Genomic DNA, 12,798 nt, shown 5'->3' on the forward strand with positions numbered 1-12,798 from the left:
TAATACAGTGATTTAACACACGTATTAACTCGTACTCAGATGATTTAACACACAGTACTCACCAAAGTGATGGGATCTTTGCTCCAATTTCCTTGAGTGTTATTAAGTCCTTCTGCATTCTTTGTTCCTTTGTAAATAGCTGAAATCCTTAGCGTAGCCGGTTAGATAACAGACACTTTTAAAACATGGTTATGAAAACATCTGAGAATTTTGAGACCATGTGGACCATCTTAAAGTGAAACTTGGGTCTAGAATTAACCTGACTGCCTGCTCACACTAGCCCCTCTCTCTTCACAGATGCCCAGACTGTGGGTGGGAAGAGTAGGAGGTTTAGCAGAAATGGGACACCAAGCCAGAAGGGAAAGGGAGGCAGTGGGAGGAAGTGGCAGGTGGAGAGGGAGAGGAGAAGAGAAAGGAGAGAGAGGGAGACACACACACACACACACACACACACACACACACGCACACACACACACACACACACACACAGAGAGAGAGAGAGAGAGAGAGAGAGAGGGAGGGAGAGGGAGAGAGAGAGAAGAAGAATTAGTATAGAGGAACAATATGTATAACCTGAGCATAAAAGTTACCTGAGAGCATTTTCATGTCTTCCTTTATTTTTTTCCTTTTCTTTCTTTCTTTCTTTCTTTCTTTCTTTCTTTCTTTCTTTCTTTCTTTCTTTCTTTCTTTCTTTCTTCTTTTCTTCCCCTCTTCCTTTCTTCTTTTCTTCCTTTCCTTCTTCCTTCCTTCCTTTCATTACCTTTCACTTTTCTTCCTTTCTTCTCTCTCTTCTTCCTGCTTCTCACTTTATTATTTTCCTTACCCCCAACCTCAGAGGGACTCTTGCTATGTAGCCCTGGCTAGCCTCAAACTTGGAGTGATTCTAGCCTGTCTCCCAAGGGATTATAGGCAAGCACCACCACACTCATCTCTCCATTTCATTTCAATAAAATATTTTACACAGCTCAGGCAATATGGATACCACATATTTAAAGGTTAATGTATTATAACACATCAAATAACCATAAACCCACTATACAGCTTAAAAACATTGACATTGTCCACTCTGGGTGCCCGTCTCCGCTTGCCCCCCTTCTTCTTCCCTGTTTAATATTCCTCTTACCCTGAATCCAGAGCCCAACAACATGAAGTTACTTTCTGAGAGAATGCAAAGGTGAGAATGCAATACCAGGGAAGGAAGTGGTTAGGGTTTCATTGAACAATTTCTCTTCTCCAAGGAAACCTTCACTGGTCATTTATAAACCCTCACCATGACCAAGAATGTTCAGGCTATGGAGAGCACTTGCTGTTGGAGGAAGGGGGGCTGGCATGCTAGTACCAAGTGCAGAGTGGCAGAGTGGGCTGGCAGGAACATTGTTCTTATTCCATTACACTTTTCTGTTTTGCATTTTGAATAACAATCTTTTTCCTTTCATTTTAACCTAAACTAGCAGAATAACATCCTCTGCCAGTGGCACATTCTGTAAGTTAGAGGCATTAACTGAGATCATTCTTGCATATAGAAATGCAGTATTTAATAGCTCCACCAAAGGCTGTTACTTTGTAAGTGACGCATTACAAGAATCTTCCCTCAAAGAGGACATTGTTCTGATGCCTTTTCTGGAATTCCTAGTTTGGTATCATTGGGTCCTTTTAGCCCTGTCAGTACTAAGCAGCCAATGACTAGGAGTAATCCTGAAGGAAGAGCATATTAGGAGGAAGCACAGTGCAGGGAAGAGAGAGAGGGGGAAGAGATTGAGAGCAGACAGCTGACATTCCCTGCCTTGTCCAACTTTGCAACTCCCTGTGCCTTCCGCTTTGCCTGGTACAGAACTTTGTTGAATTGTCGGGTTGAAATCAGGCAGACATAATTGGTCAGCAAAGCCTCCACAGCTTTCTAGTTCAACCATGCTTTTCTTTCATCTTTGATTCCCATTCCATCGATTCAGGGCAACAACAGAACACAATCCACAGAGAAATTTCTCCAGCTTGTCTGCAAAATATAGTGATGACTAAGGAGTTGCCTCCTCGCAGCCAATCACCCTTTATGCTTGGGAGTACAACCTACTCAAAGGCTCAGAGATGAGTAGGCATTTTCTAACCCAAATTTTGTATGTGTGTGTGTGTGTGTGTGTGTGTGTGTGTGTGTGTGTGTGTTACCACAATACACATGTGAAGGTCAGTGAACCTTTAGTGTTAGTCTTCCCCAACACCTTGTTGGAAGCTAGGTCTTTCATTCCCCACTGTTTGCCAAGCTTTCTGGTCAATAAGCTTCTGGGATATTCTCCAGTCTCCATCTCCTTTCTCACCACAGGCACTATGGTGGTTTGAATAGAATAGATGGCCCCCAATATATTCAGTTCTTTATTGTTTGTAGTTTGCATCTGCTGGCTACCTGGCTGGAGACAATGTCACTGGGTGATCTTAAATTGTGGAGGTGGGTTTCCAATTTCAATCTAAAGATATGCAAAGTGTGCCTAGCTGGAGTTCCTGAAGTGTGCTGTGGCTTTTGACCTTTTAGGCTTGTATTTCTCTCTCTCTGCTTGGTCCTGTGAAGGCAGGCCAGCTTCTTCTGCCATTTATGGAACTTCCCCTGGATCTGTAAGCTTCAGTAAATCCCTTCCTCCATAACTGTGCCTGGTCTGAAAGTTCATCTCAGTGAACCTGAAGCTTTCTGCTACAGGCACAGTGGTCTAATAGATTCTCATACTATACCATTCAGCTTTATGTGAATTCTAGGGACTAGAATCAGTTATCACACTTCCGTAACCAGTACTTTATCCACAGAACTATTTTCCTAGTTCAGTCAACCTCAGTCTTTTAACGGAGATTGTCAAAATGCTCTATAGTAACTCCTGGTACTGAATCCATATGACCTGGAAGAAGTGGTCAGCAGGTACCACTCCCAGACCTAACTGAGGGGGAAATAGCACTCTAAAGGCACAAGATGCTCAATTGTGGAGGCTGGTCTAACTAGATTAGGTTGGCCACAGGGGGTTTCCTCCACTCTGACCACAGATGTTGGGATCAAGTTTGTTGGGGAGAAGGGAGTGTCCTGCGCATTGTAGTGCTTCTGGCACCATTCTTGGCATCTCCCTACTAGATTCAGGACAACCAAAAGTATTTGCCCGCATTGTCCATGTTCCCTCCTGGCAGAATTATGGCAGAGTTGCCTAATTGAGAGTAACAGAGAACTACTATTATATAGTCTCTGTTTACAGTTTTTTTCTCCTATTCAAGTACTAACGAGGCTCAACCCTGCTTAGCTTCCGAGATCAGATGAGATCAGGCACATTCAGGGTGGTATGACTGTAGATCTCAAAACATTTCCTTAAACACCTGGTATTTTCATGAAATACAGAATTCAGATGGCCCTCCCAAAATTACTGGGTTCCCAGTATTTTAATGAGCTTCCTAAGAATTGTTTTCCTGTCCTGGGCATTTAATCCTGGGCCTCATACTTGCTGGACAAGCACTTTGCCATTGAGCCATACTGAAGGGTCCTTGCATGCCTCCTCAATCCTCCCTAGTACTTGGAATGGAGAGTTTTGGTTCTGATAGTCCAGTACTGTGTGGTCATCATGTCAGCTGTGGTGGAGAAACGCAGCTCAGCAGTGCCATGAGAGCTGAGGAGTCCTTCCTTGCCTGAGGGAAAGCAGAAGAATCAACTTGGGCAAGGGTGAGGTGGGGCTGAGGCTGCAGCCCAGCAAATGCAGATGACAACCAGAGGCTCATCCTCAAGAGAAAAGAGCTGGAAAGCGAGGACCAAAGTTGTCCGATGACACTTACACGCATGCTCTGTTCCATGCATGCACCCATGCTCACATACATGAGAACATATACACACTCCAGCAGTAAAATGGAATGCCTCCTTTCCTTCAGTCTTACGGGCATTAGCACCACAGCTTCATGTGGATTCTGAGTATCTGAACTCACGTGTTTGCCCTTCAGTCATAAGTGCTTTATCCATAGAACCATCTCCCAAGCCCTTATTGACTTCTTTTGTTTTCTTTTCAATTTTCATTAGGAGCTTTAACATGCAAAAATATGGCATGATCTCACTCAATCAATACCCTTAGGAGAAAGGTACTCTTGTTATTCTTCATGGGATTTGGGTCATCACCCCATCAGGTTATCCTCTTATATCTCCTCTCCCCTACCCCCAGGACCATGGGGAGACACAAAGAGGGAACACATGGTATTCTGATGGGACCATACAATTTGAATGCCTCAGTGTATTAAATAGAGGGGCTAAGAAGGTGGGTTTGTGGTTAAAAGTGCTTGCTTGCAACGCCTCATGGCCTGGGTTCAATTCTCCAGCACCCTCATAAAGCCAGATGCATAAAGTGGTGGGTGCATCTGTACTTCATTTGCAGCAGCTAGAGGCCCTGGCAAATGCCCTCCTCTCACAATAAATAAAAATATAAAACAATAGAATGTACTGGTGTTGTACTATGTGCTTCCAAGATGTTATCATATGAGATTTTTCTCCCTTTCTTTTCCCTCTCCAAGCTCACCTGGTCTAGGAAACTTAGTGCCTTGAGGGGCAGTATATAAGGACCCAACAGGTGACATTTATAGTGGCCAACACCCTGTATCACAAGGTGATCTTTATAGTGGCCAGCACCCTGTATTACAAGGTACCCTGCTTGTTTGCAGTTCCCAAAGTTCAAGTTCTCCAATTCACATAGAAAATAATGTCAGAACATAAACTTGAGCTATAATTGGTTTTAAAAGTTATAATGGGCCTTAATGGGTCACCCTCCACCCCTGCCAGGCCAGCGCAGAGCCGCAGGCTGGCTGTGGTACTGAAGACAGTATCTGAGACAGACGTCCTTGTCTTCTGTGCACAGTCACCTGCAGCACACCCTCAGGACCCAGTCTGTGCTTAAGCGCATTTTGTGTGTTTTTTTAAGGATCTCTTGCTGGTTCAGTATGGTACACTTACACACATCATGGGGTGTAGTTTGGGGCCCTAAATTAGCCACTTAACATGGCTCTGGTGGTGCCTCTTTTAGGTCAGCGGGAGTGGGCTTTCATTCTCTCCAAGGCCAGAGTGCCCATGCTTTGTGAGCATGGATTCCAACAACTGCTAAGTGTCTTGGTAATGACTGGCTGCTTTTGTGAAAGCAATAGTCACTCCACAATAAAGAAGATAATGCAAGTCAAAAGAAAGAAAAGGCAGAAGGAGACTGTGTTTCCTTTCAAAGGGGCTCATGCTCTAAGAAAGGTAGGGAGAGAGAGAGAGAGAGACGGGGAGGAAAGGAGGGAGGAAGGGGAGAAAAGAAAGTCAAAAATTGAAAACCCAAATTTCCAACATCCAGCAGAGAGGAGCCAGGACCCAGAGTTCTATAGCATGCTTTTATCCAGTAATTTGTTCTTAAAGAACCACGCCAGTATGGTGCATTTTAAAGGCTTCTCTGCGGGAATGTCCACTCTCAGAACAGCCACCTCCAAGATGAAGCACTCCCTGCCAGAGTGTGGAGCTAATTGCACCCATGCCTTATTCAAGTGATTCCTTTTATCCTGATGACAATGGGTTTTGAACTCAGCTGAGGTTCTATGGGAATAGAGACATTTCTTAGGGAGAAGTCACAACACAACAGGAAGGAACCAGATCCCCTAGATGCTGCCCTTCCCTCTCTGAATAATAGAAGAGCTGAAAACAAAATTAAACAAACAAACAAAAAATCTACCCAGAAGAGTACTTCTGCTAGAATTATTTCTATTTTTAAATTATATTTTAATTAAATAATGAAGAAATAGGTTTCTATATAACTTTATTCATAGCATCTTTACTTTTATGTATCCCTACCTCTTCCATCCTGCCCTTCCTCTCTTTTTCCCGATCCCACTTAGATCTTTCCTCTCCTGTATTCGGCCCCTCTCCTTGCCTGTCTACCACCTCCTCCCCACTTCTCCTCCACTCCAGCCTCATCCTAACTTCCTGGCTCTATTGTTGATTCTTATTCCTGCTGCACTTTGGAGATAGTGGAAGATGCTAAGGAGACCCAAATCTCCTCAAGGCTCATTAAGAGGCTCTTGAGAACCCAGCAGTAGCAAAAAAAATCTCTATGACACTCTCAAGGCTCAGAGAACATTGCAGAAGAGGGCATGGGAGATTGCAAGAGCCAAGGATTGTAAGGAAGACTTTGGGGCACTGTCCTCTATATTCACGACCTCACAGCAGCTGTTGTTATCCTCACAAGAACTGCACATCTCTGAGCTCATCAACATTTTGGCACAGAAGATGGAGGACAAAAAGAATGAAACATCCAAGCAGAAGGACTACTTGGAAATGGGAGGGTGCTCAGTGGAATGGTGGCCAGAAAGTGGGACAAAGAAGGGGGACAAAAGAAGATTGGAGTACATGAAATGACAGTATGTTTATGTATACAATTAAATTTTCAATTAATTAATAATGTTTAAACAAACATAAATAAATAACCAGGATAATTTAATTGTAGAATTTCCAATTTTGGAAGAAATAGCATAACATTCATTCTATTGTCTCATATTTACATGTCTGAAGAACCTGTTTCCTCTGAATTAAGGACTATAGTAGAAAATGTCCCAAAGATTTGCTCTATGTAGCAGAGACTGTTTTCTTTCTTGAGAATTGTGCTCTTGATGGGTAATCTAGAACAGCACTGCTTGTTTCTTTCCTCCCATCTCACAGTACATTCCCTGAGTGCCTGGTGGGCAAAGACCCCTTCTGTTCACTCGGTCTCCAAAAACAACCTTTGGGAGAATTCTAGTTCCCATGAACGCCTAGAAATTTAGCAGAATCAGCTCTCCGAAGAACCAGAGTAGCTTCCCTTCACTGCCCACAGCCTGTGACCCTGCAAAGTGGCCAGACTAGCATTGGTGATGTCACCTGCTATCCTCATACCATTTCTATTGCATCACTTCAACCTTTACACAGAGAAAAAGATGAGTATGCTTTATACAAAAGTAGAAGGAAAGATACCTGCAATGATTTTTTTTTTTAAGTTGGGATAAATCATTTGAAAGCCAATCAGTCCAGTAAATTAGATATTTTGAGCCTTGAAGGATAAAAAGATTTTGGAGAAACACAATAGGGATAGAAAAAAGTGCTAATAGAAGAGAACAAAAAGCTAGCATTTCCCTGGGCCCACTTTCTTCCTCTTTGTTTCCACATTGGTAGAAGACAGCCTACTTGCCTCCCTTGTTCCAGAGACTTTCGAGGAAAGTTATGGCTTCTGCTATAATATTTATTACTTCTGATGAGGATAGGAAAGATTAGAGACTTTCCTTCATTTACAATTCACCCTTGAATTTTATTAATTTTAATGAAATTCAGAAAGTTAAACTTAATGTCATGTGAGCTTGATTGATATCTTTGGTTTAAAGAATAGATCTAAAATTGTACTTTCATATTTATTTCTTTTTCTTTCTTGGAAAAGTAATACCTAGGTCTCATTCCATGCAAATATGATGGGATGTATTTAAAGTCATTATTAAAATTTAGATGAAAACACCTAGAGTTTCTCTAGCTAGTGAAGGACCTTTGGAATATAAACTATGGTAACCTGGAATCAGAGGACAGGGTTTGCTGAGAACACCCTTGTAATACAGTTGCTTGAATTTAGATTAGTAATAACGTTTGGTGAAATGAGATTCTAATGTCAGTGATAAATTTATGCCTGCAACTTAACATTTCACAATTACTCTACCATCTTGACCATCAGAGACCAGGTCAGAGCTGTAGAACAAAAACAAACACTACAGTTGCCATGGAAACTAAAATCACCTTGCACATGATTAATACCAGTAGGCCTAACAGTGGAGGTCACAAACACATAGAATCTGGCCAAATCAATCATGGACAAGAAAGAGCAGCAAGTTGTAAGGCATAAGAGATAAACATGGAAAACTTAGAAGCATTTGTTCATTCTTTTTAAAAATTTATTTATTTATTTATTTATTTAACAGAGAAACAGAGAGAGAGGGGGAGAGAGAGAAAGAGAGAGAGAGAGAGAGAGAATGCGCATGCCAGGGCCTCCAGACACTGCAAATGAACTCCAGATGGATGTGCCCCCTTGTGGATCTGGCTAACATGGGTCCTGGGGAATTGAACCTGGATCCTTTAGCTTTGTGGGCAAATGCCTCAACTGCTAAGTCATTCCTCCAGCCTGCATTTGTTTTTCTTTTGTTGCTTTTGCTCTTGTTCTGAGTTTTCAACCAGTGAGAATCTTGTGACCTCAAGTTAGTATATTTATTTATTTATTTTAACTTTTTGTTTATTTATTTATTTAAGAGTGACAGACAGACAGAGAAAGAGGCAGAGAGAGAGACAGAGAGAGAATGGGCACGCCAGGGCTTTCAGCCACTGCAAACGAACTCCAGACGCGAGTGCCCCCTTGTGCATCTGGCTAACCTGGGTCCTGGGGAATAGAGCCTCGAACCAGGATCCTTAGGCTTCACAGGCAAGCGCTTAACCACTAAGCCATCTCTCCAGCCCTCAAGTTAGTATATTTAAAGTGTTAAGTGTAGGTTTTATATAGCTTTGCATAACTATCAAAGTCATGATACTATTATCAATATAGTCTGTTATTGAATATGAAGAAATTGTTAGTGCTTAAGCCAACAATTTTGTAATGGAACAAAGGATCAAAAACAAAATAATTTTTGTTACAAGGCATTCCTGGTGGCATGTGGGTATTTTGTTTTCACAAGTCAATAATAGAGATGAAGAGATGGCTCAGAGTTAAAGGCACTTGCTGGCAAAGCTTGATGGCTCAGGTTTGATTCTCCTGTACGCTTGTAAAGCCAGATGGGCAAAGTGGTACATGCAACTGGAGTTCATTTGCAAGAGGCCCTAGAATACCCATAATCATTCACACACACATACTTTCTCTGTGTTCACAAATAAATTAAAAAACCAAAAGTCAATAAGGTCATCATCAACAAAGATGATTCTAATCATATCCTTCATTCAGAAACTTAGTATCAAGTAAGAAATGATAATAGAAATAATTATACTTTTCGCGTGAAGAAGTTTGTATCATAGAACTCATTAAAAATTAAATAATGTCAAAGTTTATGTCAACGTATGTAAAACTTCCTACTAGACAAAAGTGATGTTATGATAGGTGGATCAACAATAATGAGTAACTTGGCTGTTTTAACAGAAAATCCTAGAAATTGTAGAAGTTTCACATAATAATGAGCATTTTTCTAAAATTATGAAATTTGTAGGAAAGTGGATGGAGCTGGATAAGATCATACTATGAGGTAGTCCCAGGCCCAGAAAGACAAAATTCTCACACTCTCATATGAGGATCTTAACGTTTAATATTTTTGTTGATTAGAGATCCTCCAAGTAAGATACAGGGGTCTTCAGGAACCCTGAGACCTGAGGGAGATCTGTGTATGTAATTAGGGGTGTGGGAGTGGGTATAAGCTATAAAACTAGATCAGTGAACATACGTTCAAAGCAAGAGTTATTGACCAAGAGTGGTGTGGGCCTCTTGTAACCTGGAAGTGCTAAAGGCAGGGAAAGGGCTTGGGTAGAGGGTGGAGGAATAAGGGGAAAATGAAAGGGGAAGAGAACCAAAACAATTTGAAATATGTCATAAAAAGCCTCATTCTTTGTATATTAATACATTTTTTAATAAAAAGCAAAACTGCAATTAAGTAAATCCTGCCAAGTATATAAAAATACTAATCTTTTTACTTCCTTCAGTCTACTTTGACATCCCATTCATTAAATTCAACATCACAGCAAGGGACATGGGTCCTGTGTGCCCTGAGGAGCTCTAGTGAGAAATCCACAAGACATTCTACAAAATGCTTTTGTGTAACAACCTAGCTCATCAAACAACTGGGATACAGGACACATTCACGCAGAGAAACCTGAGAGCAACAGCGGAAGATGCAAGCAGTAACAGTGACACAGGACATTTGGCCTTGTTTCTTAAAACAAAAAACTCAAGAACAATAAAAGGAGAAGAAGGAACCTAAAAGAGAGAGATGAGTGGCTGGAGAGATGGCTTAACTTAAGGTGCTTGCTGGCAAAGCCTAAGGACCCAGGTTTAACTAACCAAGATCCATGTAATCCAGATGTACAAGGTGGAACATGTACCTGGAGTTTATTTGCAGTGTCTAGAGGCCCTGGAGTACACATTCTCTCTCTATCCACCTCTCTCTCTCTCCTCTCTCTCTCTTTCTCTCTCTCTCTCTCAAATAAATTCTTTAAAGAGTGAGAAAGAGAGAAAGAGGTGGATAGAGAGAAAAGGGGTACTCTCTCTCTCTCTCTCTCTCTCTCAAATAAATTCTTTAAAGAGTGAGAAAGAGAGAAAGAGGTGGATAGAGAGAAAAGGGGTACTCACTCTCTCAGATTCTTTAAAGAGTGAGAGAGAAAGAGATAGAGGGGGACAGATGAGTCAACTGTAACATGAGGACCTTACTTGGATCTTGATGAAGATGAAGGTACCAAAAGAAAGTAATGTCAAGTATTACTAAGAAGTGAATGTTATTGTGGGTGTATCCCGGTTGCCCCTGTTCATTGTTTGAATAAGTAAATCTTGACTGTAGGTTAGTGATTCTTAGTGTAAGATCCCAGGGCCTCCAGGAACCCTGAGACCTAAGTGGAATCTGTCAAGTCAAAACAATTTTCCCCAAATGCTAAGGTTATATTTGTTTACCCCATCTCATTCTCTCATGAATATACAGTGGAATTTTCCAGAGACAGCATGAAATGTGAAAATGCCTTTCCTGTGGCTCCTAGGAAGGATTTGGTATTTTTTTAAATTCTTGCCTTCATTTCTCAATACATTAAATATCTACCTATAGACATAAGACTTGTAAATCAGGCTCCTTTAAGTGTTTAATAAATGTAAGAATATCAGGAGTTTCTGAGACCATAAAGTGCTAGAACTATGATTTTTAAATTGTTGGCATGTCTGATCTGAGCCACAGAGTTTTAAAGAGTAGGATAAGAACATATTAGAGAAGTGGGATTTTATCAAGCACACTTAGTAAATTTTTTATTCACTCCTAAAAAATTGTCTACATAACTAATAGAGTACCTACATTGTCATAGTACTAGGTAAGAGCCATGCCTTTATTTTTTTACACATGCCTAAAGGGCAACTTATAACAAATTTAGAAAATTATGGAGTCAGCTTTGATTTGAGATTTGTGAATTAAGGACACAGCTCCTGTCAAACTTATAGAAGTTTCTCCCATGAGGTGAGAAGGGAAACTTATTTTTATAGACAGAAAGGTTGGAGAAATCAGAACAGGGTACTAGAAGCAAATTGGTCACTTCAAGGTAAAATTCCTTATAGGGATGAAACAACCTTAGCACCTGGGCTAAAGCTGGCCTGTGTGGAGTCTTGGCTCATCTGTCTTCTTGGAAGGTCAGGTAAACAACTTAGTTTCAGTTTGATGTGGAGTCTCAGCAGAAGTGCCTTTGGTTTATCAAGACCTAGTACACAGCTCAGTCTAAATAGATAGCATCCTGTACATTTTATTTCATACATTTTTATTTAACACAACCTAGTACCAAGAAAAGAAAATATCTGGAAGTGGCTGTGCACACCTTTAATCCCAGCACTCGGGGAGGCAGAGGTAGGAGGATCACCATGAGTTGGAGGTCACCCTGAGACCAGATAGTGAATTGCAAGCCAGCCTAGGCTGGAGACCCAACCTTGGAATACCAAAAAAAAAAAAAAAAAAAAAAAAGAAAGAAAATAAACTAGTTATAATCATCATATGTAACTATTCATAAATATTATAATCAATCAAAAAGCATCTTATGATTATCTGTGAACAATTTACCTTAAATTAGTTTGCATCAGTAATGGAAACCAAAAGCAAATGCTCGGGAGATTTGAAACACAGGGTTACAGGGCTAGAGAAGGGTTAAGGCTAATGACCTGGAAGAGAGACTGGGATCCCAGTGAAGGAAGGAGGAGGGCTGGGGGAAGACTGGTATGTGAAGAATGAGGGAGATCTGGACATGTGGGATGTGGACTTCTCTGTTCCCATGAAAATAGTTCTCTGGCTTTTGTCCAGGCATGCCCTGGCTTTCAGTCTGAGGAAATGAGGGTCCAGAAGGGAAGAGGAGCTTGTGAAAGTGCAATTGCTTTTATCCTCTCTTGCCAAGCCAGTGCTGATTTACTAACAAACAAAGAAAGTCATCTCACAGTTGGAGATAAAGGGCCTAGAAAGAAAAGTGCAATCAATCAGTTAGCATGCATGAAGGATCGATCATCACGGAGCTCTTTCTCTTGGGAGCTAAGGGGATGCAGGATGTTGCTGACAAAGATCTACCACAGAAATATGAAGAAGACAGTAATGTAGTTAACAAACAGTGAAAATTTCCTCGCAGTTTCCTTGGGGCTAGGTCAAGTCTACCCACACCCTTGTCTGAATGCTTTTTCAAGTATAGCCAAGATTATGTGCAATTCTACATAGTAAAGTTTGGGATATTCTTTCTTTCCATCCTTTGAATTTTTAAATAATGATTTTAGTCTTAGATCTTTTACTGAGAAGATAAAGAAAACAGGATGTACAAAGCCATTCATTTACAGAAGACATGACTTCATAATTTTTCAGTTTGTGGGTCATCTTAAGAAACAGTCTTTAAAACCTTTTCCTTTGGTCTTCTTGGTTCCATCCAACCTCTCTATTCTGAGTTTATTGTTTTACTCCTGTATTATTCATGCGGTTGGTACAACCATATTGATTTTAATATAAACAAAGAAAGACATTTTTACTTTTAAATTTTATTTTTTTATTTCTTTAATCTCTCTTTCTGTGTGTGTG

The sequence above is a fragment of the Jaculus jaculus genome, chromosome 9 (genome assembly GCF_020740685.1).
Source record: "Jaculus jaculus isolate mJacJac1 chromosome 9, mJacJac1.mat.Y.cur, whole genome shotgun sequence".
Lineage (NCBI taxonomy): Eukaryota > Metazoa > Chordata > Mammalia > Rodentia > Dipodidae > Jaculus > Jaculus jaculus.